This window comes from Schistocerca nitens, chromosome 4, assembly GCF_023898315.1.
Source record: "Schistocerca nitens isolate TAMUIC-IGC-003100 chromosome 4, iqSchNite1.1, whole genome shotgun sequence".
NCBI classification, from domain to species: Eukaryota; Metazoa; Arthropoda; class Insecta; order Orthoptera; family Acrididae; genus Schistocerca; species Schistocerca nitens.
The window spans coordinates 75,159,797-75,187,592 of record NC_064617.1 but is presented as its reverse complement, the minus strand read 5'-3'; positions in this window follow the sequence as shown (position 1 = coordinate 75,187,592).

The window sequence follows — 27,796 nt, the reverse complement described above, 5'->3', positions numbered from 1 at the left end:
TAGGGAGTAAAATAACCGATGATGGTCGAAGTAGAGAGGACATAAAATGTAGACTGGCAATGGCAAGGAAAGCGTTTCTGAAGAAGAGAAATTTGTTAACATCGAGTATAGATTTAGGTGTCAGGAAGTCGTTTCTGAAAGTATTTGTATGGAGTGTAGCCATGTATGGAAGTGAGACATGGACGATAACTAGTTTGGACAAGAAGAGAATAGAAGCTTTCGAAATGTGGTGCTACAGAAGAATGCTGAAGATAAGGTGGGTAGATCACGTAACTACTGAGGAGGTATTGAATAGGATTGGGGAGAAGAGAAGTTTGTGGCACAACTTGACTAGAAGAAGGGATCGGTTGGTAGGACATGTTTTGAGGCATCAAGGGATCACAAATTTAGCATTGGAGGGCAGCGTGGAGGGTAAAAATCGTAGAGGGAGACCAAGAGATCAATACACTAAGCAGATTCAGAAGGATGTAGGTTGCAGTAGGTACTGGGAGATGAAGAAGCTTGCACAGGATAGAGTAGCATGGAGAGCTGCATCAAACCAGTCTCAGGACTGAAGACCACAACAACAACAACACTGCATCCCCAAAGAAACTGGTATAGGCATGCATATTCAAATACAGAGATATACAGGGTGTTTCAAAAATGACCGGTATATTTGAAACGGCAATAAAAACTAAACGAGCAGCGATAGAAATACACCGTTTGTTGCAATATGCTTGGGACAACAGTACATTTTCAGGCAGACAAAGTTTCGAAATTACAGTAGTTACAATTTTCAACAACAGATGGCGCTGCAAGTGATGTGAAAGATATAGAAGACAACGCAGTCTGTGGTGCGCCATTCTGTACGTCGTCTTTCTGCTGTAAGCGTGTGCTGTTCGCAACGTGCAAGTGTGCTGTAGACAACATGGTTTATTCCTTAGAACAGAGGATTTTTCTGGTGTTGGAATTCCACCGCCTAGAACACAGTGTTGTTGCAACAAGACGAAGTTTTCAACGGAGGTTTAATGTAACCAAAGGACCGAAAAGCGATACAATAAAGGATCTGTTTGAAAAATTTCAACGGACTGGAAACGTGACGGATGAACGTGCTGGAAAGGTAGGGCGACCGCGTACGGCAACCACAGAGGGCAACGCGCAGCTAGTGCAGCAGGTGATCCAACAGCGGCCTCGGGTTTCCGTTCGCCGTGTTGCAGCTGCGGTCCAAATGACGCCAACGTCCACGTATCGTTTCATGCGCCAGAGTTTACACCTCTATCCATACAAAATTCAAACGCGGCAACCCCTCAGCGCCGCTACCATTGCTGCACGAGAGACATTCGCTAACGATATAGTGCACAGGATTGATGACGGCGATATGCATGTGGGCAGCATTTGGTTTACTGACGAAGCTTATTTTTACCTGGACGGCTTCGTCAATAAACAGAACTGGCGCATATGGGGAACCGAAAAGCCCCATGTTGCAGTCCCATCGTCCCTGCATCCCCAAAAACTACTGGTCTGGGCCGCCATGTCTTCCAAAGGAATCATTGGCCCATTTTTCAGATCCGAAACGATTACTGCATCACGCTATCTGGACATTCTTCGTGAATTTGTGGCGGTACAAACTGCCTTAGACGACACTGCGAACACCTCGTGGTTTATGCAAGATGGTGCCCGGCCACATCGCACGGCCGACGTCTTTAATTTCCTGAATGAATATTTCGATGATCGTGTGATTGCTTTGGGCTATCCGAAACATACAGGAGGCGGCGTGGATAGGCCTCCCTATTCGCCAGACATGAACCCCTGTGACTTCTTTCTGTGGGGACACTTGAAAGACCAGGTGTACCGCCAGAATCCAGAAACAATTGAACAGCTGAAGCAGTACATCTCATCTGCATGTGAAGCCATTCCGCCAGACACGTTGTCAAAGGTTTCGGGTAATTTCATTCAGAGACTACGCCATATTATTGCTACGCATGGTGGATATGTGGAAAATATCGTACTATAGAGTTTCCCAGACCGCAGCGCCATCTGTTGTTGAAAATTGTAACTACTGTAATTTCGAAAGTTTGTCTGCCTGAAAATGTACTGTTGTCCCAAGCATATTGCAACAAACGGTGTATTTCTATCGCTGCTCGTTTAGTTTTTATTTCCGTTTCAAATATACCAGTCATTTTTGAAACACCCTGTATAAACAAGCAGAATACGGCGCTGCGGCCGGCAACGCCTATATAAGACAAAAAGTGACTGGTGCACTTGTTGGATCGCACTGCTGCTACAATGGTATGTTATCAAGATTTAAGTGAGTTTGAGCGCGCTGTTATATTCGGCGCACGAACGATGGAACGCAGTATCTCTGAGGTAGCGATGAAGTGGGGGTTTCCTCACACGACAGTTTTACGAGTGGACCGTGAATATTAGGAATCCGGTAAAACGTCAAATCTCTGACATCGCTACGGCCGGAAAAAGACCCTGCAAGAAAGGGACCAACGACGACTGAAGAGAAGCGTTCAATGTGACAGAAGTGGAGCCCTTCCGTAAATTGCTATAGCTTTCAATGCTGTGCCATCAACGTCAGCTTGCCAATCATTCAGCGAAACGTCATCGACACGGGCTTTCGGTGCCCGAGGCAGACTCGTGTACCCTTGATGACTGCACGATACAAAGTTTTACTCCTCACATGGGCCGGTCAACACGTACATTGGACTGTTGATGACTGGAGACATGTTACCTTGTCGGTCGGATGGACGTGTACGGGTATAGAGGCAATCTCATGTATACATGGACCCTGCGTGTCAGCAGGGGAGTGTTAAAGCTGGTGGAGGCTCTGTAATGGTGTGGTGCGTATGCAGTTGGAGTAATATGAGACCCCTGATACGTCTGGATACGACTGTGACAGGTGACACGCACGTAAGCATGTTGTCTTATCACTTGCATACATTGATGTCCATTGTGCATTCCGACGGACTTGGACAATTTCAGCAGGACAACGCAACACCCCACACGTCCAGAATTGCTACAGAGCAGTTCCAGGAATACTCTTCTGACTTTAAACACTCCCGCTGGCCGCCAGACTCCACAGACATGAACATTATTGATTAGATGTGGAATGCTTTGTGTAATGTTGTTACTTTAATTTGTTCTGCAAGTGGTGCTGCTATTCAAGACCATAAAAGTGGGTTAAAAGCTGTGAGCTGTCTGGGGAAGTTAACCTGTTTCACCAGGTATCCAGTCTAGCTCACCAAATTCCGAACCAGACTAACATTAATTATAATCTTTTAATAGTCATACGACAACCGGTGATATACTCTCCTGGAAATGGAAAAAAGAACACATTGACACCGGTGTGTCAGACCCACCATACTTGCTCCGGACACTGCGAGAGGGCTGTACAAGCAATGATCACACGCACGGCACAGCGGACACACCAGGAACCGCGGTGTTGGCCGTCGAATGGCGCTAGCTGCGCAGCATTTGTGCACCGCCGCCGTCAGTGTCAGCCAGTTTGCCGTGGCATACGGAGCTCCATCGCATTCTTTAACACCGGTAGCATGCCGCGACAGCGTGGACGTGAACCGTATGTGCAGTTGACGGACTTTGAGCGAGGGCGTATAGTGGGCATGCGGGAGGCCGGGTGGACGTACCACCGAATTGCTCAACACGTGGGGCGTGAGATCTCCACAGTACATCGACGTTGTCGCCAGTGGTCGGCGGAAGGTGCACGTGCCCGTCGACCTGGGACCGGACCGCAGCGACGCACGGATGCACGCCAAGACCGTAGGATCCTACGCAGTGCCGTAGGGGACCGCACCGCCACTTCCCAGCAAATTAGGGACACTGTTGCTCCTGGGGTATCGGCGAGGACCATTCGCAACCGTCTCCATGAAGCTGGGCTACGGTCCCGCACACCGTTAGGCCGTCTTCCGCTCACGCCCCAACATCGTGCAGCCCGCCTCCAGTGGTGTCGCGACAGGCGTGAATGGAGGGACGAATGGAGACGTGTCGTCTTCAGCGATGAGAGTCGCTTCTGCCTTGGTGCCAATGATGGTCGTATGCGTGTTTGGCGCCGTGCAGGTGAGCGCCACAATCAGGACTGCATACGACCGAGGCACACAGGGCCAACACCCGGCATCATGGTGTGGGGAGCGATCTCCTACACTGGCCGTACACCACTGGTGATCGTCGAGGGGACACTGAATAGTGCACGGTACATCCAAACCGTCATCGAACCCATCGTTCTACCATTCCTAGACCGGCAAGGGAACTTGCTGTTCCAACAGGACAGTGCACGTCCGCATGTATCACGTGCCACCCAACGTGCTCTAGAAGGTGTACGTCAACTACCCTGGCCAGCAAGATCTCCGGATCTGTCCCCCATTGAGCATGTTTGGGACTGGATGAAGCGTCGTCTCACGCGGTCTGCACGTCCAGCACGAACGCTGGTCCAACTGAGGCGCCAGGTGGAAATGGCATGGCAAGCCGTTCCACAGGACTACATCCAGCATCTCTACGATCGTCTCCATGGGAGAATAGCAGCCTGCATTGCTGCGAAAGGTGGATATACACTGTACTAGTGCCGACATTGTGCATGCTCTGTTGCCTGTGTCTATGTGCCTGTGGTTCTGTCAGTGTGATCATGTGATGTATCTGACCCCAGGAATGTGTCAATAAAGTTTCCCCTTCCTGGGACAATGAATTCACGGTGTTCTTATTTCAATTTCCAGGAGTGTATATATAAAAAAGAGAATTTAAATATAAAAGAAATAAATCAGTTTATATTTGAAAATTTATTTTAACATTGATCATTGAAATTTCAGCATCTTAAACTTGATTCATAACTAAACTGGTGCCTTATTTAGGATTGTGAAAATGTGAGATTGTAATCTTACGGAACACATCAAATATGGAGCCAAGACTGGGAGACTGCGTACAACACTGCATTCATAAAATAACACACGAAGAACGTTGAAACATATGCAAGAGGAAATTAACCACAACCAACCGATTCAATTTTCACCCAAAGAAGTTACGTTCGTAGCATAATCCTGTCCGTCATGTAATTACCACACACTGGTATACTAAATTCATACTAAGTCTCTGTGATATCTTCCCGAAAAGAATAGCTGAGGGCTACTTTGATGATTACACCACATGCTTCACGTGGTCAACTTGGTTTACACAAAGAGTGTAACTCCACAATAATTTTGATAATTAAAATAAATTACATCGAAAAGCAATTTACAAAAGAAAAACCTCGAACTGGTTACTATCGTCTTACTATTAACCTGATGGGTCAAACAATTGCATAAGCACGTGGTACTGGTCTCACAAAGTACACCCCACGTGGGTTGAACATAAAGAAAAGTTGCTATATTGAAAAATATTGTCAAGACGAGACATTATAATCTCACGCACATTTGCAATTAAGATTGATGATGTTAGTGACAGTTACTGATCAACACGTGGTTCCACTTTACTCACAAAGTAGTGACAAAGCAACTACCGGAATATATTCTGAACTTCACCCTCGAATTACACTGCGTTGCAATTTAAGATATTAGATATTTTAGAGCTAAACCTGAAATAAAGGTGATTAAATTTTCAGTTAGGCTGATCTTAAGAAATCCATTGTCCTACGGACTTAGCAGACACGCGCTTAGCCGGAGATCTTACCACTTCAGACGCTCGACATGGACAGACTGCCGTGGTCCCTTCCTGAGGGTGGCTCAGAAATACAAACGGAAGTGGCCAGAGGGGCAGCTTCCTATACCAACATGACAAGGGACGGACAGGACCATACGTAGGATAGAAACCTCTTTGCTTTTAGAAAGCATGGCTACCTGATCCGACGTTGGTCCTACTGTTCTCTAGCAGACAGGCTTGTCTGCTTCCATCAACCATGCAACTAGAAATACATTTGCTCATTCATCCTCTCACACAGAAGGGAAGGGGGATGACAGTATCTTATCATATACAGTATATAAAAGAAAGCGGATGTGGGTTCCGTATGAGACTGTGTGACATGAATTACATATAAACTGTGTTTTAAAGTTTAGTAGTGTGACAGATCGTTCATGTTTATGTGTAAAAGTAACACGTTTCACTGCTCAGTCTCCTCCCAGATAGTCAGAAACAACACAGTAAATTTAGAAGAGGAATTTATGCCGTAAATGACAACATATTTAAGAAATTAACATGAAAGGAATCCAACACAGACCTTTCATTTGCAACGTGCTGTTCAGAAGGGATCTCCATCTGCTCGTACTCTACGGATTTACGGACAGACCTGCAGGATTCGTGATGTCAATTTCCTCCAGCACTGCCGCAGACATTAGCCCAGTCCATGCCACGTCGTGTTGCTGCACCACCGCGTGCTTGCGGTGACCCTACACGATACTAGGCAGGTGTACCAGTTTCTCTGGCTCCTCAGTGTAACTTTCTCTGTAGTGGCACCTAAGTGAAAAATAATGTACTCGATATCAGTTGCCCAATACGACAAAATTTGTGTCAGGAAAAGGAAATAATGACGGAGCTGCTTTACTAGTTTCATAAACGCATAAAACGATTAACAATTTTCAATAATATCTGGGCTAGAAGAGCCGTCATTCCCAAAAGTTGTTGTACCGACCGTAGTGGCGGAGAACAGTGGGGTAATTGTACGGAACGTAATGTCGGAGAACGGTAGGGTAAGATCGTGACTGATAAACCTTTGAATAACTGTAGGCAAGGATACAATTCTTATATAAATAAAATATGGTTTCAGTAGTGACAAATAACATGCAGTATTCTGAAAATGACTTAGATAAATTAACAATTATTACACTTGTTGTAGACCTCTCAGTATGGAACGTAGGAAGAGTGTGTCTTTCTGGGTCAGGTACATTGTCGTCTCTTTTACCAGAAAAATGAAAATTAACAGTGTATAATGTATTCTTTACTCATTGTCTACACATATAATAAATCGTGTTTATAGTCTTTGTTCTTTAACACTCGATGCACTTCACATGAAAAAATATCAATATTTTTCCTATATTACAGAAAAAAATATTAAGTCCTTTTTTATGCAAGTTCACAGGGAAAAATACTCGAGGAGATGGCACAACCTGTCGGCCCTTCTAGCCGTATAGTAACATGGACTATTGTGAACACAACTGAATACATCGTTATTAGCTTGTGTCGTGTGAAACACTCAGGTGACAATACTCATGGAGTAGGGATCTGCGCATACACAGATGGCGGGGGTATCGCGTCCACAAGGTGTAAATGGTCAGAGTACTGGCGGAGGTGTCGATTGTATTCAAGTGATTCATGTGGAAACGTTTCCGATGTGATTATGGCCGCTCGATGTGAATTAAGATTTTGAATGCGGAATGTCAGTTGCAGCTAGACGCGTTAGATATTCCATTTCGGAAATCGTTAGGGACTTCAGTATTCCGAGATCCACAGTGTGAAGAGCGTGCCGAGAATACTAAATATCAGGCATTCCCTCACCACGGACAGACGACCGCCGACGGCCCTTCACTTAACGAACAAGAGCAGCAACGTTTGCGGAAAGTTGTTTCTAACAGACAAGTATGGCCGTATCGGTTTGGCCCTCATCAGATGAGTACCGATTTCAGTTGGTAAGAGCCGATGATACATTTCGATTGTGGCACGGATCTCACGAAGAGATGGACCCAAGTCGTCCATAAGGCACTGTGAAAGGTGGTGGCGGCTTCGTAATGACGAGGATTGTGTTTACATGGAATGGATTACATCTTCTGGGCAAACTGAACCGGTCGTTGACTGGAAATGGTTATGATCGTCTACTGGGAGGCCATTTTCAGCCATTCATGTACTTCATGTTTCCAAACAACGATGTCGTGTCACCGGGTCACAATTTTTCGCGATTGGTTTGAAGAACATTCTGAACAATTCGAGCGACTGGTTTGGCCATCCTGATCGCCCGACATAAAATCCCTTCGAAGAGTTGGAAGATTCCAGAATGAGTGGAGTGTGCGCTGATATGAAACTTCCTGGCAGATTAAAACTGTGTGCCCGACCGAGACTCGAAATCGGGACCTTTGCCTTTCGCGGGCAAGTGCTCTACCATCTGAGCTACCGAAGCACGACTCACGCCCGGTCTCACAGCTTCACTTCTGCCAGTATCTCGTCTCCTACCTTCCAAACTTTACAGAAGCTCTCCTGCGAACCTTGTAGAACTAGCACGCCTGGAAAAAAGGGTAGTACGGAGACATGGCTTAGCCACAGCCTGGGGGATGTTTGCAGAATGAGCACTCAGTTGGTAGAGCACTTGCCTGCGAAAGGCAAAGATCCCGAGTTCGAGTCTCGGTCCGGCACACAGTTTTAATCTGCCAGGAAGTGTCAGTTGGAAGATCGTTGCTGCAGGACATTTTATGTAAATATATTTTCCACTGATTTTCTCTCATTTTAGTATATCGTACAGTATTTTGATTTTTCACATTAACAAAGCCGGAATTACATTGTTTGCACCTATTAGACAAAAAATACGTCCGATTACATCAGAGGCATGATTACGACCCTCCACATTCTGCGTGAATAACCACATGTCAATGGGTTTACAATTTTTCTTAACAAATGTATTCCTGCTACTTTTCGTTACATTATTAACTTCGATTATTATTTCATAAATGAATCCAGAAATAAACTTAGTAAACATTACAGATTTGCGTAGTTAACAATAGAAATTTTAAGTATGCAGATAATTCGTGATTTTAAATGTTGCTAAAAAGATAAGTTTTAACTGTATATTCAGTACTAGTACTTTGTAATATCGAAACTAAAATATTTTATAAAGTAATTTCTTTTTAGAAATTTTAGCTTCAAATCTAACATACTGTGTCTAAAATTACATCAAAGTTTTCCGAAAAGCAACCGAGATAATATTGACTGTAAAAAATTCGAAAATTATACTGGTATCGACAGCCGGCCGAAGTGGCCGTGCGGTTAAAGGCGCTGAAGTCTGGAACCGCAAGACCGCTACGGTCGCAGGTTCGCATCCTGCCTCGGGCATGGATGTTTGTGATGTCCTTAGGTTAGTTAGGTTTAACTAGTTCTATGTTCTAGGGGACTAATGACCTCAGCAGTTGAGTCCCATAGTGCTCAGAGCCATTTGAACCATTTTTTGAACTGGTATCGACAACTACTGTTGAGGAAAAGAAATGCTAGAGGCGGCTGTCTCGTTAGAGGATCAACGGCTGCTGCAGGTATTGGCAGTTAACCACCAGTATAAGCAAATGTTAACGTACTGAACGTAAATAGGAAGGAAGACCTGTTGTTGCACCATTACATGACTGGAGAACAATCACATCCGTAAAATATCAAGGAGGATGTGCAGCGAGTGATTTTAACTGGGACGGCCACATAAAACTAATCGTAAACAATGCAAGTGTCAGAATGAGACTGGCTTGAAAAGTCCTCAGGAAGTGTAGTCCTCCCACAAACGGGGCAACTAACACAACAATTGTTCGACCGTTATTTGACTATCGCTTGTTACTCTCAGTTCCGTATCAGATAGGATTGATGAAGGAAACAATGACGATGGAAACAAGACTAGAGCGTCTCGTTACTGGTCTGAGCAGTAAGCGCCATAGTGCCACGGGGAAGCTTAGCCAGCTGCAGTGGTACACGCTGTAACAGAGCCGTCCCGCACCTCAGTGTGGTTTGCTGCTAAAATTCCGTTTAGCATACACTCCTTGGAGAGTCGACCAACATATTGCTTCCTTCTACGTATATCTCGAGAAAAGGCCGTGAAGGATAATTAGAAGTATTCGAGCTCACACGGGGCCTTACCAATCACCACGTTTACATGGGGCTCCACCTGATTTCGTGGACAGATTTCCCAGTACCGCGTCTGGTTGGTCCTGTAAACACTGCAAAATCGATTCTAGTTCTCGGTTTTCCAATTCCGCAATCTATTTTAGTTCACATGTAAACGTAACCGGTTGTGAAACGCGCTTGGGCTGTCAGTTTTCGTCTCGTTTTTAAAAATTTTCTGCTAGCATGGACGGAATGGTTTTTTGTACAGCTAAGACTAAGTAAAATACTAGACTGAAGCTGTTTACACATTGTCTGACTGAAGAGAAATAGCGACTATGCTGACTAAATCATAAACTGTAACAGGCGTTTTCCACGCGCCGTATTTAACTGGGCTAGCAAATACGCCTCAGACCTTATGGGGAGGTTCACTATCTTTGGCCCGAAAAAAGCATGGGATGTGTTATAGATATCAAAGTCAAATTTGGTCAAAATGTTTATTGATATTTCCTCTACAAACAGGAATTTTTTCGACCGGAAATGTCGAAGAGCAAAGGTGGAAGTGCCGTCGGAACGAAACAGAATTTCGATGTAGACCTCCACGCGCGGTATATCACAGGTCAGTCGGCTGGTCTGAATCAAAATTGAGTTGACGTTAGCAAAGTGTATAAGATTCTGTAACAGTTGTACCACGCTTAAGTTATCTGGACCATAGGAAACAAAATGGTGGACATTTGAAACAAAATAGGGTTTTTTCATCGATATTTCGACTTCGTCGGCCAAGTAAAAATATTTCTAGTTGATGGATCGGAATAAAAGTGGTACAACTCCTAGACAATTTAGTTAGCTTCGTAAAAAACAAAGAATCATGCAATCGGTTCAGTAGATTTGAAGTTACCATTTTGAGAAAACCGCGTTTGAAGTTTTGACGACATATAAATTCAATATTATCCAACTTACGTTCAATCTGCTATTCCGGGTCCATAAACTAGTCCTTCCTCTTCCTCATAGAGGGCGTTCTGCTCGATCTGGGCCATCCTGCGCTGCTCCAGAGCCGCTTGTACGGCCGGTGTCAAGCGATTTTCTTCCGAACGCTCGGCGAACTGCGTCGAATAGAGTCCCAGGGCGACGCCCGTCATTGTGATGGTCTTCAGAATTGTTGAATGCCCTTCATTGAAGATGCTCACTGCCAGGAAAGTCGCAATCTCCACACTCTTCGCACCAGAATGCAAATGTTTGGGGGCTAGCTTCCAAACTCACGCGTTCAAACTTTCATTTGAATTTTGTGTGCTTCCTCCAAAGCACCAGTAAAATAACTCGTCCTCCGAAAGAAGAAAGCTGGTGCGTGAAAAAGGCCAATTTCAGGCAGGTGCATTTTTTTCTTCAACCGCGAATAACAAACATTTTTGGTTCCGTATTCGGAAAAAGCGTTTCATGGGTGGATTCTAAACACTTTTATGGATGCAAAAATGCAGTTTAAAAAAAATCGATTTTTTGAACCAAAAGATAGTAAGCCTCCCCTTGACATGTAAACACGACAGCGATAAAAGGTTTCCGACATTCGGTTTTCGTCTTTCGGAAGATGTGTCGCATGTAAACGTAGTGAATGATAGATCTTCTGGGGGCTATTTGGGGCTAGATCAGGAAAAGGTGAAGTGAATGTGATACACAAAGTTACCCCCACCACAAAGGGATTTCGGGGTATGGATGTAGATGTAAATGCAGGTCTACGAAATTAAAGGTTCGTCTCCCTAAAAAGGAACGTCTTTATCCGAAATAATAAAAGGTAATTTTTGAAATGTAGCTCGTATGTAGTAACAACATTCGAAATATATGAGCAACCTGAAAGACCCCCAAGAAACTTTTCTTTCCTTATGTTTATGAAATTTAGGGACCAGAGAGTCCACAAATGTTCATAAGTACTTATAAGAATTTTTTTGATAAGAAAGCAAGGTACAGCGTTCACATTTTTCTGCGATCAACAAGGAGATATCTTGCTGTTCCGCATAATCATTTTTTCTTTAGCTTTCGCTCTGTTAACATTTACATTGTAAAAGTAACCTTTTGTATTAATTTGTTGCAATTATCGGATTTGTTTTCAGCTATTCGTGAAAAAAAAATGCAAAAGTGGTGACGTGGAACCCGTCCGACACTGGCGTGATCCAAATACTGATAAGCAAGTTGTCAGATCTTTTATCCCGCCCCTGCGAGCCAGTGAATACTTGGACTTGGGGCGAGACTGCTGAGTGTAAACCCTCGACATTCATGAGAGCACTTTGGAGATCAATACGCAGAACGTGCACTACTGAACCTGCAGTCTCTGAGAAACGAAGTCCGACACTCTACCAATCATACAGTATAACGTACTTGACCGATCACGGTATGTAGTCGACCTCTCAAAATTATATTGGGCCAAATCTGTAACATTAAGTTTCTCTCGAACACCAGTCTGGAACAATACAAATTAACATTACTGAGTTACCTTCCTTCTGGGAAGTGGTGGCTGGTTACGACTATATTCTTTACCTTCTCTGTTTTCCTTCCACCACCTCAAGCAGGCAAGATAGCAGTTCGACTCAAAAACCCCTATACTCGAAATATCCATTGGTCGTGTGAACTGTCCACCGATTTTTATGCTCCATTTTTCACTCTCAGTGTTATCGAAGAAGGTTAAGCTGATTCGAATCGTAATTACACTATTGGCCATTAAAATTGCTACACCAAGAAGAAATGCAGATGATAAACAGGTATTCATTCGACAAACGTATTATACTGGAATTGACATGTGATTACATTTTCACGCGATTTGGGTGCATAGATCCTGAGAAATCAGTACACAGAAGAAACACCTCTGGCCGTAATAACAGCCTTGATACGCCTGGGCATTGAGTCAAACAGAGCTCGGCTGGCGTGTACAGGTACAACTGCCCATGCAGCTTCAACACGATACCACAGTTCATCGAGAGTAGTGACTGGCGTATACTGACGAGCCAGTTGCTCGGCCACCATTGACCAGACGTTTTCAATTGGTGAGAGATCTGGAAAATGTGCTGGCCAGGGCAGCAGTCGAACATTTTCTGTGTCCAGAAAGGCCCATACAGGACCTGCAATATGCGGTCGTGCATTATCCTGCTGAAATGTAGGGTTCCGCAGGGATCAAGTGAAGGGTAGAGCCATGGGTCGTAACATATCTGAAATGTAACGTCCACTGTTCAAAGTGCCGTCAATGCGAACAAGAGGTGACCGAGACGTGTAACCAATGGCACCCCATACCATCACGCCGGGTGATACGCCAGCATGGCGATGACGAATACATGCTTCCAATGTGCGTTCACCGCGATGTCGCCAAACAGGGATGCGACCATCATGATGCTGTAAACAGAACTTGGATTCATTCGAAAAAATTACGTTTTGGCATTCGTTCACCCAGGTTCGTCGTTGAGTACACCATCGCAGGCGCTCCTGTCTGTGATGCAGCGTCAAGGGTAACCGCAGCCATGGTCTCCGAGCTGATAGTCCATTCCGCTGCAAACGTCTTCGAACTGTTCGTGCAGATGGTTGTTGTCTTGCAAACGTCCCTATCTGTTGACTCAGGGATCGAGACGTGGCTGCACGATCCGTTACAGCCATGCGCATGAGATGCCTGTCATCTCGACTGCTAGTGATACGAGGCCGTTGGGATATAGCACGGCGTTCCGTATTACCCTCCTGAACCCACCGATTCCATATTCTGCTATCGGTCATTGGATCTCGACCAACGCGAGCAGCAATGTCGCGATACGGTAAACTGCAATCGCTATAGGCTGCAATCCGACCTTTATCGAAGTCGGAAACGTGATGGTACGCATTTCTCCTCCTTACACGAGGCATCACAACAGCGTTTCACGAGGCAACGCCGGTCAACTGCTGTTTGTGTATGAGAAATCGGTTGGAAACTTTCCTCATGTCAGCACGTTGTAGGTGTTGCCACCGCGTCAACCTTGTGTGAATGCTCTGAAAAGCTAATCCTTTGCATATCACAGCATCTTCTCCCTGTCGGTTAAATTTCGCATCTGTAACACGTCATCTTCGTGGTGTATCAATTTTAATGGCCAGTGGTGTTCTAAGGCTTTCCTTGCGTTCATGTACGGGAATAAACCATACGGGCGAAACTGACTGCAATTTAAAAACTCTTTTCCGTTTTAGCTAGTGCCCCTCTGGTCTTTGTTGTAAATGGTTGGAACGTTGCGTAGCAACGTGTCACGAACCGTGAGCGGGCATGCCATGCCGTGTCCTCCAGACAGAACGGAACGTGGGCGACTTTAACCACCAGGAAGGGCTACAGGACAGGGAGTACTGCGATCTGCGATCGCAACTTGCTGTCCAGAAAGAGGTAGGTACGCTGCAGATTTATGAACTCTGTCAAACGAAAGCGGATAAACTTGAGTATCGATTTGTACAGGAAGAGACTTGGCACCGATAAACATCGCTGAGATAGCACCTTTTCCAAAATAGTTTCGAGCCGTCGCGGATGCAACGTCTGTTTCGGAAAATATATTAGCTAAATGGGATTTATTGTGATATTTAATAAGAAATACAATGACATAGATTTGGTGAACGTTGTTGTTATGTGCTACATGACGTAGGGGTTTTCCGAAATATTTGTTGATTTCCGAGCCGGAAATACTGTAAGTGGAACGAATAGCAATGATTTGTAGAATCATCATTGCCACGCGCGTATGATGGTTGTGTCGGTATCCGTGAAAGTTTCTGAGGTGATGTACAGCTGAAGATCACAGCTTAAACCAATTTGCACATTCCGTTCTATATCACGTCCTACACATTTCTGTTTCACTGCGGCCACGTATATCTGCCTATATACACTGCTGGCCACCGTAAATGCAACACCAAGAAAGACAAGAGGTAGCACAACAAAATTTATTTTGTAGATAACATGTTGACCAAGTATCAAATGATTACGTTTACAGACGTCTGTGACATGTGGTTCCTGCCAGAATCAGTAGCCAGAGTAGCCGCCATTGTTGGAGATCACCGCTGCCACACGTCTCGGCATTGAGTCAAAGAGACGTTGGATGTGTTCCTGGGGTACAGCAGCCCAAGCAGCTTCCACACGTTGCCAAAGATCATCTGGTGTGGCAGCTGGGGATGTAATCTGGGTCACTCGTTGAGCAACCATGGACCACATGTTTTCTATCGGCGAAAGATCCGGAGAGCGAGTCGGCCAGGGAAGCAATTCAATCTGGTTATTGACGAAGAACCTTTGGACAATGCGTGCCACGTGTGGTCGCGCATTATCCTGTTGAAATATGGCCGTGGCCGAGCCCTGAAGGTAAGGAAGGACAACTGGCTCCAGCACCTCGGATATGTAGCGCCGGCTATTTAAAGTACCGGCAATGCGTACTAGAGGCGTGCGAGAGTAATATCCAATGCCGCCCCATACCATAATACCCGGTGCAAGACCAGTGTGGCGGTGCATAATGCAGCTGTCCAGCATCCTGTCTCCACGGTGTCCCCACACTCGAATCCGATCATCGTGGTGCTGCAGACAGAAGTGTGCCTCGTCAGTAAAGACAACGTCATTCCATTCTGCCGTCCACATGTCTGTCATCACACCATTGGCGACGGAGACGTCTGTGGTTCTGCGTCAATGGTAGACGAAGCAATGGACGTCTTGCGGGCAGACCACTCTGCTGTAAACGGCGTCGAATGGTACGCGCAGACACTGGATGATGCGTTACAGACGCAATGTGCTGTGCTATGGTTCGGGATGTCACTGAGCGATCCGTCACTGCCATGCGCACAATTTGCCTATCAGCACGTGCAGTGGTGCACCGAGGTGAATGCGATCGACCACGTCGGTCCGTCGTACCCTCCTGCATCCAACGATCACATATCTGCATTACAGTTGTTTGGTTTCGTCCAACACGACTAGCGATTTCTCTGTATGATAATCCACAATCTCGGTAAGCCACTATCCTTCCTCTGTCGAACTCGGATACTTGATCAAACGATGTTCGCTGTTGTCTACGAGGCATAACCGATCGTCTTGTGAAACAACCACAAGGTAAACACACGTGCCGAACGTACACTCGTCGAAATCGCCAAGCCTTAAATGGCGCTGTGAGGTGGCGCCACAGGCGCGCGTGATGTGCGTCTGCGCTGAAATTCTAATCAGTTGCATATCTCATCGCTGCAAACCCATGGTGTAAATTTCCTTCAGGGTGTTGCATTTACGGTGGCCAGCAGTGTATAAAGTGATGTTACTCGAAGGCAGTTCTGTCAGTGGTTCTTCCATCTTCTGTAATCACTCAACATCCGTAATTGCCAACCGCTACTCTGTATTAGGTATGTTTTTCTTAAGATACATTTTCATAGTACAGTTTGACAAATTTTATGATTACTAATGAAAAAAAGCACTCCGTCTTCAGGGCACGAGTGGACTTCCGGGACCATCCGACCGCCGTGTCATCCTCAGAGTAGGATGCGGATGGTAGGGGCGTGGGGTCAGCACACCGCTCTCCCGGTCGTTAAAATGGTATTCTTGACCGAAGCCGTTACTATTCGGTCAAGTAGCACCTCAGTTGGCATCACGAGGCTGAGTTCACCCCGAAAAATGGCAACAGCGCATGATTGCAGATTTCCAATTCAAAAGAATGCAGGTGCTGAGAGGTGCGAATATTGCCGAACTATCTGTTTAGATTACGAAGTACTGACACGCATTATTTGCAGTAAAATAGAGAAACTGGTAGAAGCCGACCGCGCGGTGGACTAGCTTGGGCTTCGGAGGAAGGTAGGAGACCTGAGGCTATACTGAACTTACGACTTACCCTAGAAGTTAGGTTGAACAAAGGCAAACGTAAGTTTACAGCGTCTGCAGATTTAGAGAAGGCTTTTGACAATGTTCAGTGAAATACACTCTTTGAAAATTTGATGGCACCAAGCAAAAACTGCGAGGTGTGAAATGCTGTTTAAAACTTGCACGGAAACCAGTCTGCAGTGATAAGAGACAGAAGGTATGAAAGGGAAATAATGGCTGACAGGGAAGTAAAACAGTTAGCCTGTCCCCCCTATTATTCAAATATTGACCAAGCAGTGCATTGTACACTGAGCAAGCATCAAAGGAGACCGGGCTGATATTTGGTAAAGGATTTAAAGTCCAGGGAGAGGACATACTTTGGCGTTTGTTGACATCAAGGTGAGACACAAAGCCTAGTAGAACTGTTTTGATGTTTGGGCGGTAAAATAACTCGTGATGGCGAAACAGAGAGGATGAGCAAGAGGAATTTTTTTTACATCTACTATAATTTTACTGGCGTGTAGGGTTCTTTTTCGCAGATATTTCTTTATAGTGTGGTCTTGTATAGAAGTGAAATATGGGCGAAAACCAGTTTAGACACGAAGAGAATCGAAGCTTCTGAAAAGTGACATAATGCAACAATGCTGAAGATTAGATGGATAGATCGAATAAGTAATGAGGAGGTATTGAACTGAACTGAGTATAAAAGAAACTTGTGGCACAGCTTTACTAAAATAAGGGGTCGGTTGGTATGACACACTCGGGGGTATCTCTCTTTAGGGCTTCTGTTATGGGGGCCAGGGCTGGGGATGGTGAAAATTGTAGAGAGAGCTACCTAGGCATAATAGAGGTAAGCTGATTCAAATGGATGTAGGTTGCAGTAGTTATTCGGACATGAAGAGGCCTGGACAGGACAGTGTAACGTGGAGTGTTCATTCAAACCAGCATTCGGACTGAAGACCACAATAACAACAGGAGTAAAAAAATGGTTCAAATGGCTCTGAGCACTATGGGACTTAACATCTATGGTCATCAGTCCCCTAGAACTTAGAACTACTTAAACCTAACTAACCTAAGGACATTACACACATCCATGCCCGAGGCAGGATTCGAACCTGCGACCGTAGCAGTCACGCGGTTCCGGACTGAGCGCCTAGAACCGCGAGACCACCGCGGCCGGCAACAGGAGTAGATATACTTACTGCCTACATTTCACATCACATATACACAAACACACACACACACACACACACACACACACAAACACATACATATACATACCAATCTCTTAATTGGTCTCGAAAATCTGCAGACTGTGTTAACGCCTAAGGCTATTCGACGAACGATTTCCTTCAAACGTTCTTCTTTATTTCTTCTTTCTTCGTTTGTGTCATCTAAGGACCATGCACGAATTTCAATGCTTCCTTCTTTCCTGTTCTTTCTTTTTCCTCCAGTATTCTTTCATCTTTCATCTTTTCACTATGTATCCTTTTTCTCTCCTCGGTCTATTTTCCCACTGTGTTCTTCTCCCTCTTGCATTGGAATCCTTCGATTGTTAACACTTTTCTCTTGAAAATCTCTCTTTCTGTTGCATCTTTTCACGTATGTTGTTTCTTTCCACATGTTTCATAACTTCTTGAATCCAGGCAATTATTGCCTTCTTGTCCCAAAGATATTCAAAAATCTGTTTGGTTAACCTGCTGCTGTCCATGCTGTATAAGTGGCCAAAAAATAGCAGTCGTCTCTTTCGTAGAGTTTCATTTGGGCTTCCTGTGTTGTTATAAATTTCTTCATTGCTTCTTAATTTCCATACCTCTGTATTTTTTGGTGGCTCAAGTATTTTTTGAATGATTTTTCTTTCTAGGACTTTAAGTTTGAGAAATTTTTAAGTCAGTACTAAACATTCACTTGCATTAAGACATTCTGGTTTTACTGTTGTGTTATGATGCTGTATCTTCAAATTCTTAGACAAACACCTTTTGTCATAGACATTCCTAGTTATGTCATACGCTCTCTCCATTATATGTACTCTTTCTTCTACGGCGAATTTTGCTTAGCCGTTTTCTTGGATACTTTCTCCCAAATGTTTAAATTTATTTACCCACTTTGAGTGGCCAATATCTGTTTTTAGCGATTCCGGAGCACTTTTTTTATTTGTCATAAATTTTGTTTTTTTTTCTGCTGATATCCTTAAACCTGTTTTGTTGGCTATTTCTTCTAAGAGATTGATTTGTATTCCGGTATTTGGGAGGTTTTCAGAAAGAATAGCAAAATTATCCTCAAATGAAAACCGTGAATTTCAATACCTTTGTTTTTAGTTCCCAGTCTGATTGGTGATAGCTTCTGTTCTTTTAGTTTTTGTTTCCATTCTCTCACTGTTTTGTCTAGTACGCAGTTAAAGAGTAGTGGAGACAGGCCATCACCTTACCTTGCACTTGTTTTTATGTTGAATGCCTTCGATAGTTCACCCCCGAAACTTTACTCTTGATGTGGTGTCTGTGAGAGTTTCACGAATAAGATTTGCTAATTTAGATTTGATGCCATATTCTCTGATCACTTTACCTAGTGTTTCCCTACCAACCGAGTCAAATGCCTTTTTAAAATCTATAAAAGTTACAGCTATATCTTTGGAGTTTGTAAGTCTGTGATGAATCAGGGACTTTAGGTTGAAAATCTGTTCTGAGCAAGATCTGCCCTTTCTAAATCCACTCTGATATTCTCCGAAATGGCTATCAAGTGTTGCTTCTACCTTGTTTAGTAGTATAGTTGAAAATATTTTACAACCCACTGGCAACAAAGATATACCTCTGTAGTTATTTACATTTTGCTTATCACCTTTCTTGTGCAAGGGATGGATGAGAGGCAGTTTCCTGTCTTCTGGTATATTTTCAGATTCCCATATTTCTTCAAACATGAGCTGAAGGTTAGTTATAATTTTTGGTTGAGACTATTTAATAATAATAAATGAAAAGCACCAGTTTGCTTTTGTTCTACAATATTTAATAAGTTCAGTTGTAATAGAGTCTTCTCCACTGGCTTCGTTGTTTTTTCGGGGTACTTATTGCTTTTTTAAATTTTTTCAGCTGTAGGTGGTGGACCTGTTTCTGCATTTTTATGGAGATCTGGAAACTCTAGCTTACAGTTTAGTGCCTCACAGTTAAATAACTTTTGAAAGAACTTTGATAGTGTTCCACAATTCTGCCTCTTGCATAGGCCTACTTTACCATTTTCATCTGTGAAGGAGATACTTGTAACTTGGTAGCCCTTTAGATAACTTTTAAAGATCTGATTTAAATTCCAGAACTTATTTTTTACAAAGATCTTTTAGCACTCTTCATTATTCTTGCTGTTTCTTTCTTTTGCATTCTAAATTCATCTAGGATTTCAGGCTACTTTATTAATTGTTTTGTTTATTTTATTTTATTTAAGAAAGGGAAAATAAGCTGAAGACATGAATTGAAGTTTCTGTTACGGAGCGTCTGGGACTTTGGTAGTCCTTGCATGTCTGTTACTTATACTACGGTGGCGGTGTAATGGCTAGCACACCTGCCTAGTAAGAAAGGAGACCCAGACTCAAGTCCCGGCCGTGGTACACATTCTAATTACTTTCTCCAGCTTCTGTTTTTATCTTAATAGATAATGTGATAAATTTACTTAAACCAAATTCAGTGTACAATAACACAGATCATAAGATGAAGGTACAATTCAGAGAGCCTACCGAGCAAGCATATGTTAATCCACTATATCAGAAGTAAAGTTCAAAGGATGCTGAAGCTGCAGCGAAAAAACTTGATGCGTTTTATCGTCAGTTGTCTTACAGAGATCTGACAAATTCGTGTACTCACCAGATATATCCATTTAATGGTGGCCGCCATCGAAGAAGCTTATCTTTGAGTTCACGCACGACTGTATTCGTTCCTTGCACTGCTCGAAACACTTACGAGGTGCGGCTAGAAAAAAACCGGACTGATGCTGGAAAAAACATTTATTTACAATTATTTTCAATTTCATGTTATCTCCTTCAATGTACTCTCCTCCTCGGTCTCTACACCGCTCCATACGAATTTTCCACTGTTCATAGCAATGCTGCAGATCATTTTCGGTACATCCATACATTACTTCCGTCGCTTTTTCTTTTACTGCTTCAACAGTCTCAAATCTAGTTCCTTTCAAAGCTGACTTGACTTTTGTTTTGGTCTTCAGTCCTGAGACTGGTTTGATGCAGCTCTCCATGCTACTCTATCCTGTGCAAGCTTCTTCATCTCCCAGTACCTACTGCAACCTACATCCTTCTGAATCTGCTTAGTGTATTCATCTCTTGGTCTCCCTCTACGATTTTTACCCTCCACGCTGCCCTCCAATGCTAAATTTGTGATCCCTTGATGCCTCAAAACATGTCCTACCAACCGATCCCTTCTTCTAGTCAAGTTGTGCCACAAACTTCTCTTCTCCCCAATCCTATTCAATACCGCCTCATTAGTTACGTGATCTACCCATCTTATCTTCAGCATTCTTCTGTAGCACCACATTTCGAAAGCTTCTATTCTCTTCTTGTCCAAACTAGTTATCGTGCATGTTTCACTTCCATACATAGCTACACTCCATACAAATACTTTCAGAAATGACTTCCTGACACTTAAATCTATACTTGATGTTAACAAATTTCTCTTCTTGAGAAACGCTTTCCTTGCCATTGCCAGTCTACATTTTATATCCTCTCTACTTCGACCATAATTAGTTATTTTACTCCCTAAATAGCAAAACTCCTTTACTACTTTAAGTGTCTCATTTCCTAGTTTAATCCCCTCAGCATCACCCGATTTAATTTGACTACATTCCATTATCCTCGTTTTGCTTTTGTTGATGTTCATCTTATATCCCCCTTTCAAGACACTGTCCATTCCGTTCAACTGCTCTTCCAAGTCCTTTGCTGTCTCTGACAGAATTACAATGTCATCGGCGAACCTCAAAGTTTTTACTTCTTCTCCATGAATTTTAATACCTACTCCGAATTTTTCTTTTGTTTCCTTTACTGCTTGCTCAATATATAGATTGAATAACATCGGGGAGAGGCTACAACCCTGTCTCACTCCTTTCCCAACCACTGCTTCCCTTTCATGCCCCTCGACTCTTATAACTGCCATCTGGTTTCTGTACAAATTGTAAATAGCCTTTCGCTCCCTGTATTTTACCCCTGCCACCTTCAGAATTTGAAAGAGAGTATTCCAGTTAACGTTGTCAAAAGCTTTCTCTAAGTCTACAAATGCTAGAAACGTAGGTTTGCCTTTTCTTAATCTTTCTTCTAAGATAAGTCGTAAGGTTAGTATTGCCTCACGTGTTCCAACATTTCTACGGAATCCAAACTGATCTTCCCCGAGTTCCGCTTCTACCAGTTTTTCCATTCGTCTGTAAAGAATTCGCGTTAGTATTTTGCAGCTGTGACTTATTAAACTGATAGTTCGGTAACTTTCACATCTGTCAACACCTGCTTTCTTTGGTATTGGAATTATTATATTCTTCTTGAAGTTTGTGGGTATTTCGCCTGTCTCATACATCTTGCTCACCAGATGGTAGAGTTTTGTCATGACTGGCTCTCCCAAGGTCATCAGTAGTTCTAATGGAATGTTGTCTACTCCCGGGGCCTTGTTTCGACTCAGGTCTTTCAGTGCTCTGTCAAACTCTTCACGCAGTATCTTATCTCCACTTTCATCTTCATCTACATCCTCTTCCATTTCCATAATATTGTCCTCAAGTACATCGCCCTTGTATAAACCCTCTATATACTCCTTCCACCTTTCTGCCTTCCCTTCTTTGCTTAGAACTGGGTTGCCATCTGAGCTCTTGATATTCATACAAGTGGTTCTCTTCTCTCCAAAGGTCTCTTTAATTTTCCTGTAGGCAGTATCTATCTTACCCCTAGTGAGACAAGCCTCTACATCCTTACATTTGTCCTCTAGCCATCCCTGCTTAGCCATTTTGCACTTTCTGTCGATCTCATTTTTAAGACGTTTGTATTCCCTTATGCCTGCTTCATTTACTGCATTTTTATATTTTCTCCTTTCATCAATTAAATTCAATATTTCTTCTGTTACCCAAGGATTTCTACTAGCCCTCGTCTTTTTACCTACTTGATCCTCTGCTGCCTTCACTACTTCATCCCTCAGAGCTACCCATTGTTCTTCTACTGTATTTCTTTCCCCCATTCCTGTCAATTGTTCCCTTATGCTCTCCCTGAAACTCTCTACAACCTCTGGTTCTTTCAGTTTATCCAGGTCCCATCTCCTTAAATTCCCACCTTTTTGCAGTTTCTTCAGTTTCAATCTGCAGTTCATAACCAATAGATTGTGGTCAGAATCCACATCTGCCCCTGGAATTGTCTTACAATTTAAAACCTGGTTCCTAAATCTCTGTCTTACCATTATATAATCTGTCTGATACCTATTAGTATCTCCAGGATTCTTCCAGGTATACAACCTTCTTTTATGATTCTTGAACCAAGTGTTAGCTATGATTAAGTTATGCTCTGTGCAAAATTCTACTAGGCGGCTTCCTCTTTCATTTCTTCCCCCCAATCCATATTCACCTACTATGTTTCCTTCTCTCCCTTTTCCTACTGACGAATTCCAGTCACCCATGACTATTAAATTTTCGTCTCTCTTCACTACCTGAATAATATCTATTATCTCGTCATACATTTCATCAATTTATTCATCATCTGCAGAGCTAGTTGGCATATAAACTTGTACTACTGTAGTAGGCATGGGCTTTGTGTCTATCTTGGCCACAATAATGCGTTCAATATGCTGTTTGTAGTAGCTAACCCGCACTCCTATTTTTTTTTATTCATTATTAAACCTACTCCTGCATTACCCCTATTTGATTTTGTATTTATAACCCTGTAATCACCTGACCAAAAGTCTTGTTCCTCCTGCCACCGAACTTCACTAATTCCCACTATATCTAACTTTAACCTATCCATTTCCCTTTTTAAATTTTCTAACCTTCCTGCCCGATTAAGGGATCTGACATTCCACGCTCCGATCCGTAGAATGCCAGTTTTCTTTCTCCTGATAAGGACGTCCTCTTGAGTAGTCCCCGCCCGGAGATCCGAATGGGGGACTATTTTACCTTCGGAATATTTTACCCAAGAGGACGCCATCATCATTTAATCATACAGTAAAGCTGCATGTCCTCGGGAAAAATTACGGCTGTAGTTTCCCCTTGCTTTCAGCCGTTCGCAGTACCAGCACAGCAAGGCCGTTTTGGTTAATGTTACAAGGCCAGATCAGTCAATCATCCAGACTGTTGTCCCTGCAACTACTGAAAAGGCTGCTGCCCCTCTTCAGGAACCACATGTTTGTCTGGCCTCTCAACAGATACCCCTCCGTTGTGGTTGCACCTACGGTACGGCCATCTGTATCGCTGAGGCACGCAAGCCTCCCCACCAACGGCAAGGTCCATGGTTCATGGGGGAAGGACTTGACTTTAGGGAAAAGAAAAAAGTCACAGGGGGCCAAATCAGGTGAGTAGGGTGGATGATCTAAGATGGGAATGTTGTGTTTTGCCAAAAACTTCTTCACTGACAACGCACTGTGAGCTGGGGCATTGTCTTGGTGAAGGATCCATGACTTTTTTCTCCACAAATCGTTCCGTTTTCTCCCTACTCGCTCACGTAGGGTAGCCAGGACGCTAATGTAGTAATGCTGATTCACTGTTTGTCCCTCTGGTACCCAATCAATGTGCACAATCCCTTTGATGTCAAAAAAGCAATCATCATTGCCTTGAATTTCGATTTTGACATTCGTGCTTTTTTTTTGTCGTGGAGAACCAGGAGTTTTCCAATGCATCGATTGGCGTTTAGTTTCGAGATCGTAAGTAAAAAACCACGATTCATCGCAAGTAATAACATTTTGTAAGAAGGTGGGATCACTTTCAATGTTTTCCAGGATGTCAGAACAAATCATTCTTCGGCGTTCCTTCTGTTCAATTGTGAGACACTTTGGAACCATTTTTGAACACACTTTGTTCATGTTGAAACTTTCATGAAGAATCTGCCTAACACTTTCCTTGTCAACTCCTGTTAACTCAGACACCGCTCTGATTGTTAAACGGCGATCTTGTCGAACAAGTTTACCGATTTTTTCAATGTTTGCATCAGTTTTTGCTGACAACGGTCTGCCAGTGCGAGTGTCATCACTGGTGTCTTCGCGGCCATCTTTAAATCGTTTAAACCACTCAAACACTTGTGTTCGCGATAAACAATCATCGCCGTACACTTGTTGTAACATTACAAACGTTTCACTTGCAGATTTTCCTAGTTTGAAACAAAATTTGATGTTAACACGCTGTTCTTTCTGTACACTCAACATTTTCCGACGCACAGACAAAACGTCAACTACTTAAAACAGACGCCACGGGCAGACTGAGTGCAGGAGGCAGATGAAACTCGAGCAGTAGGCGGAGCGAGAGTCACGTGACAGGCCACGCGACTTTCAGCCTTATTGCATTCGTTTTATTGTTTCACCAGTACTAGTCCGGTTTTTTTCTAGCCACACCTCGTATACTAGCTTATGCTGATAATTTTGAGGCTAGATCCGTCAATGTGCAACGGAAGAAAACGAATTTTATCATGGTCTTAGTTATAGAAAGGCACCATCAGTGTTCTGAAATATATGCATGTTTAAGTGTATACAATTTCATTTACATAGTACAGGCTCCACTTTCAGGTTAAAAACTGTTCCGGAGTTTTCTGATATTGTGCTGTGTAACAATGGTCTGAAATTTTAATTTCTAGATGCTTCACTACTTATACGGTTGCTCTGCTGATTGTCAAGCTGTTCTACTTGAGGTCTTTCAATTTTTCGCTAGCACAACGTAGAGAATATGAATGCATGTTTCCTTCACGTCCTGTTTCGAATGTTGTTGCGAACTGTTGAATATTGTAGTCAACTGCTGCGTGTGTATTTATGCTATCTGTGCTATATGTCTGTGTGTGTGTGTCTGTGAAGTGGTAGCCCGCATCTCGTGGTCGTGCGGTAGCGTTCTCGCTTCCCACGCCCGGGTTCCCGGGTTCGATTCCCGGCGGGGTCGGGGATTTTCTCTGCCTCGTGATGGCTGGGTGTTGTGTGCTGTCCTTAGGTTAGTTAGGTTTAAGTAGTTCTAAGTTCTAGGGGACTGATGACCATAGATGTTAAGTCCCATAGTGCTCAGAGCCATTTGAACCATTTTTTTTTTTTTTTTTGTGAAGTGGTATTTATTCCAGTGTAATTAGTTGTATATAAGTATCACTTATATTTTCATTTTTGTTATGTGATTTAGCAGAGAGCTGGTATTTGTATGTATTCGTTCGTTTTTTAGACTGGTTTCCTGAATGTGGTAGTTTTTCCTTCACTGGGATGAGGCATTTTTTGTGGCTAATTATGCTAATCATTCTCGTGTCTTCCTCTTACATGTTGGTGGAATGATTGTCGAGTTATAAGTACCTTGCGAATGTGGAATGGTTTGTTTAATGCTTCCAGCATTTGATATCTTCTATGTAACGTGTTTCAAATATTCTGCATGTCATTCCTATGTACAATACTTCGCAGCTTCAGCATTTTTGCATAATCGTGCTCACTGCAGTTTGCCCCCTCTTGACTGTTGGTTTCCTGAAGCTTCTGCAGTTTGCCCCCTCTTGACTGTTGGTTTCCTGAAGCTTATTTCGAGAGTTTACACAGTTTCATATGAATGAAGACCCTGTTCCTTCACAATGTTTGCCACTCTGTGTGCTATTTTATTTGTGGAAGTCGTAGTGTACCATGCCGTCTGTTGTCACTGTGTTGGTGTGTTGTGAATATTTCTGGGGTGGGAGATTGTGATTTTCCTGCATTCTTGATATGTTGTGTTTGTTTAGCAGCTGTGTTTCATTTTTTGTTTGGGTCTGTGTACTATGTGTGTGTCATTTCCATTGTTCCTATGTACAGGGTGTTTCTGTAAGTGCGTGGAAAAATCTAACAGGACGTAGAGAATGAACAATTTGAGACAGAGAAACTGGAATCGAAGAAGCTAGCAGAAGGAGATATGGAAGTAAACTCGTCTACCACTCTGTCTAGCATTACTGTTTTCCGGCTTATTTGTAACTAACAGGCACACAAGTTTACAAGTACTGTGCTGTTCATTTACATGTCCGAGGAGGACGAACCTGATTATCAGGAAGTCATCATACAGGTTTTGTTTACTTCACTTGTCCGTAAGGTGGCTCTGATGTATCGCATTATATCGTCCATCGTCCCATGATAAAACGTGCTATGAATGAACGATAGATCCATTCATTACTCAGTGATGTTCGGAGACGTACAATACAGTAAGTTGGAGCAGTACCGGTACAGTATTTCCTGGTCTCTGGATTGGAAGAGGTGGTCCTATTCCACGGCCTGTGAGGTCACCTGACCTGAATCCGCTTCATTATTTCTTATGGGGATATCTATAGTCACTTGAGTATAAGACTCCAGTGAATACGGAGGTGGAAGCAATTGCCAGAATTTTAGCTGCCTCTGATGTGATTCGTCAGGGTTCGTCAGAACCTTCTTCGGCGATGTCATGCTTTCATTGAGGTTGATGGTCGTCATTTTCAGCACATTTTGTAAGATAGAGTACAAATGGTATGTTCATCGTGTCCAGTGATGGTATTTGTAGTTAATTAATGTGAATAAAAGAGTACGCAGTAATGTGACGTTATTCCTGTTATCTCCTCAAGCTGGCTTGCTGACCCCGGGTTTCCCACCTCAAATTCTTCAGTGGAGCGTCCTCTACGTCCTGTTAAATTGTTGCACGTTCTTACGGAAACACCCTGTACAGGGTGGTGCACTGACAGTGACCGGGCCAAATATCTCACGAAATAAGCATCAAACGAAAAAACTACAAAGAACGAAACTCGTCTAGCTTGAAGGGGGAAATCAGATGGCGCTATGGTTGGCCCGCTAGTTGGCTCTGCCATAGGTCAGACGGATATCAACTGCGTCACTGATGGTGTAGTAAGTAAAGAAATATGAATGTTTTAGTTGGACCACTTTTTTCGATTTGGATAGATGGCGCTGTAATAGTCACAAACGTATAAGTACGTGGTATCACGTAACATTCCGCCAGTGCGGACGGTATTTGCTTCGTGATACATTACCCGTGTTAAAATGGACCGTTTACCAATTGCGGAAAAGGTCGATATCGTGTTGATCTAAGGCTATTGTGATCAAAATGCCCAAC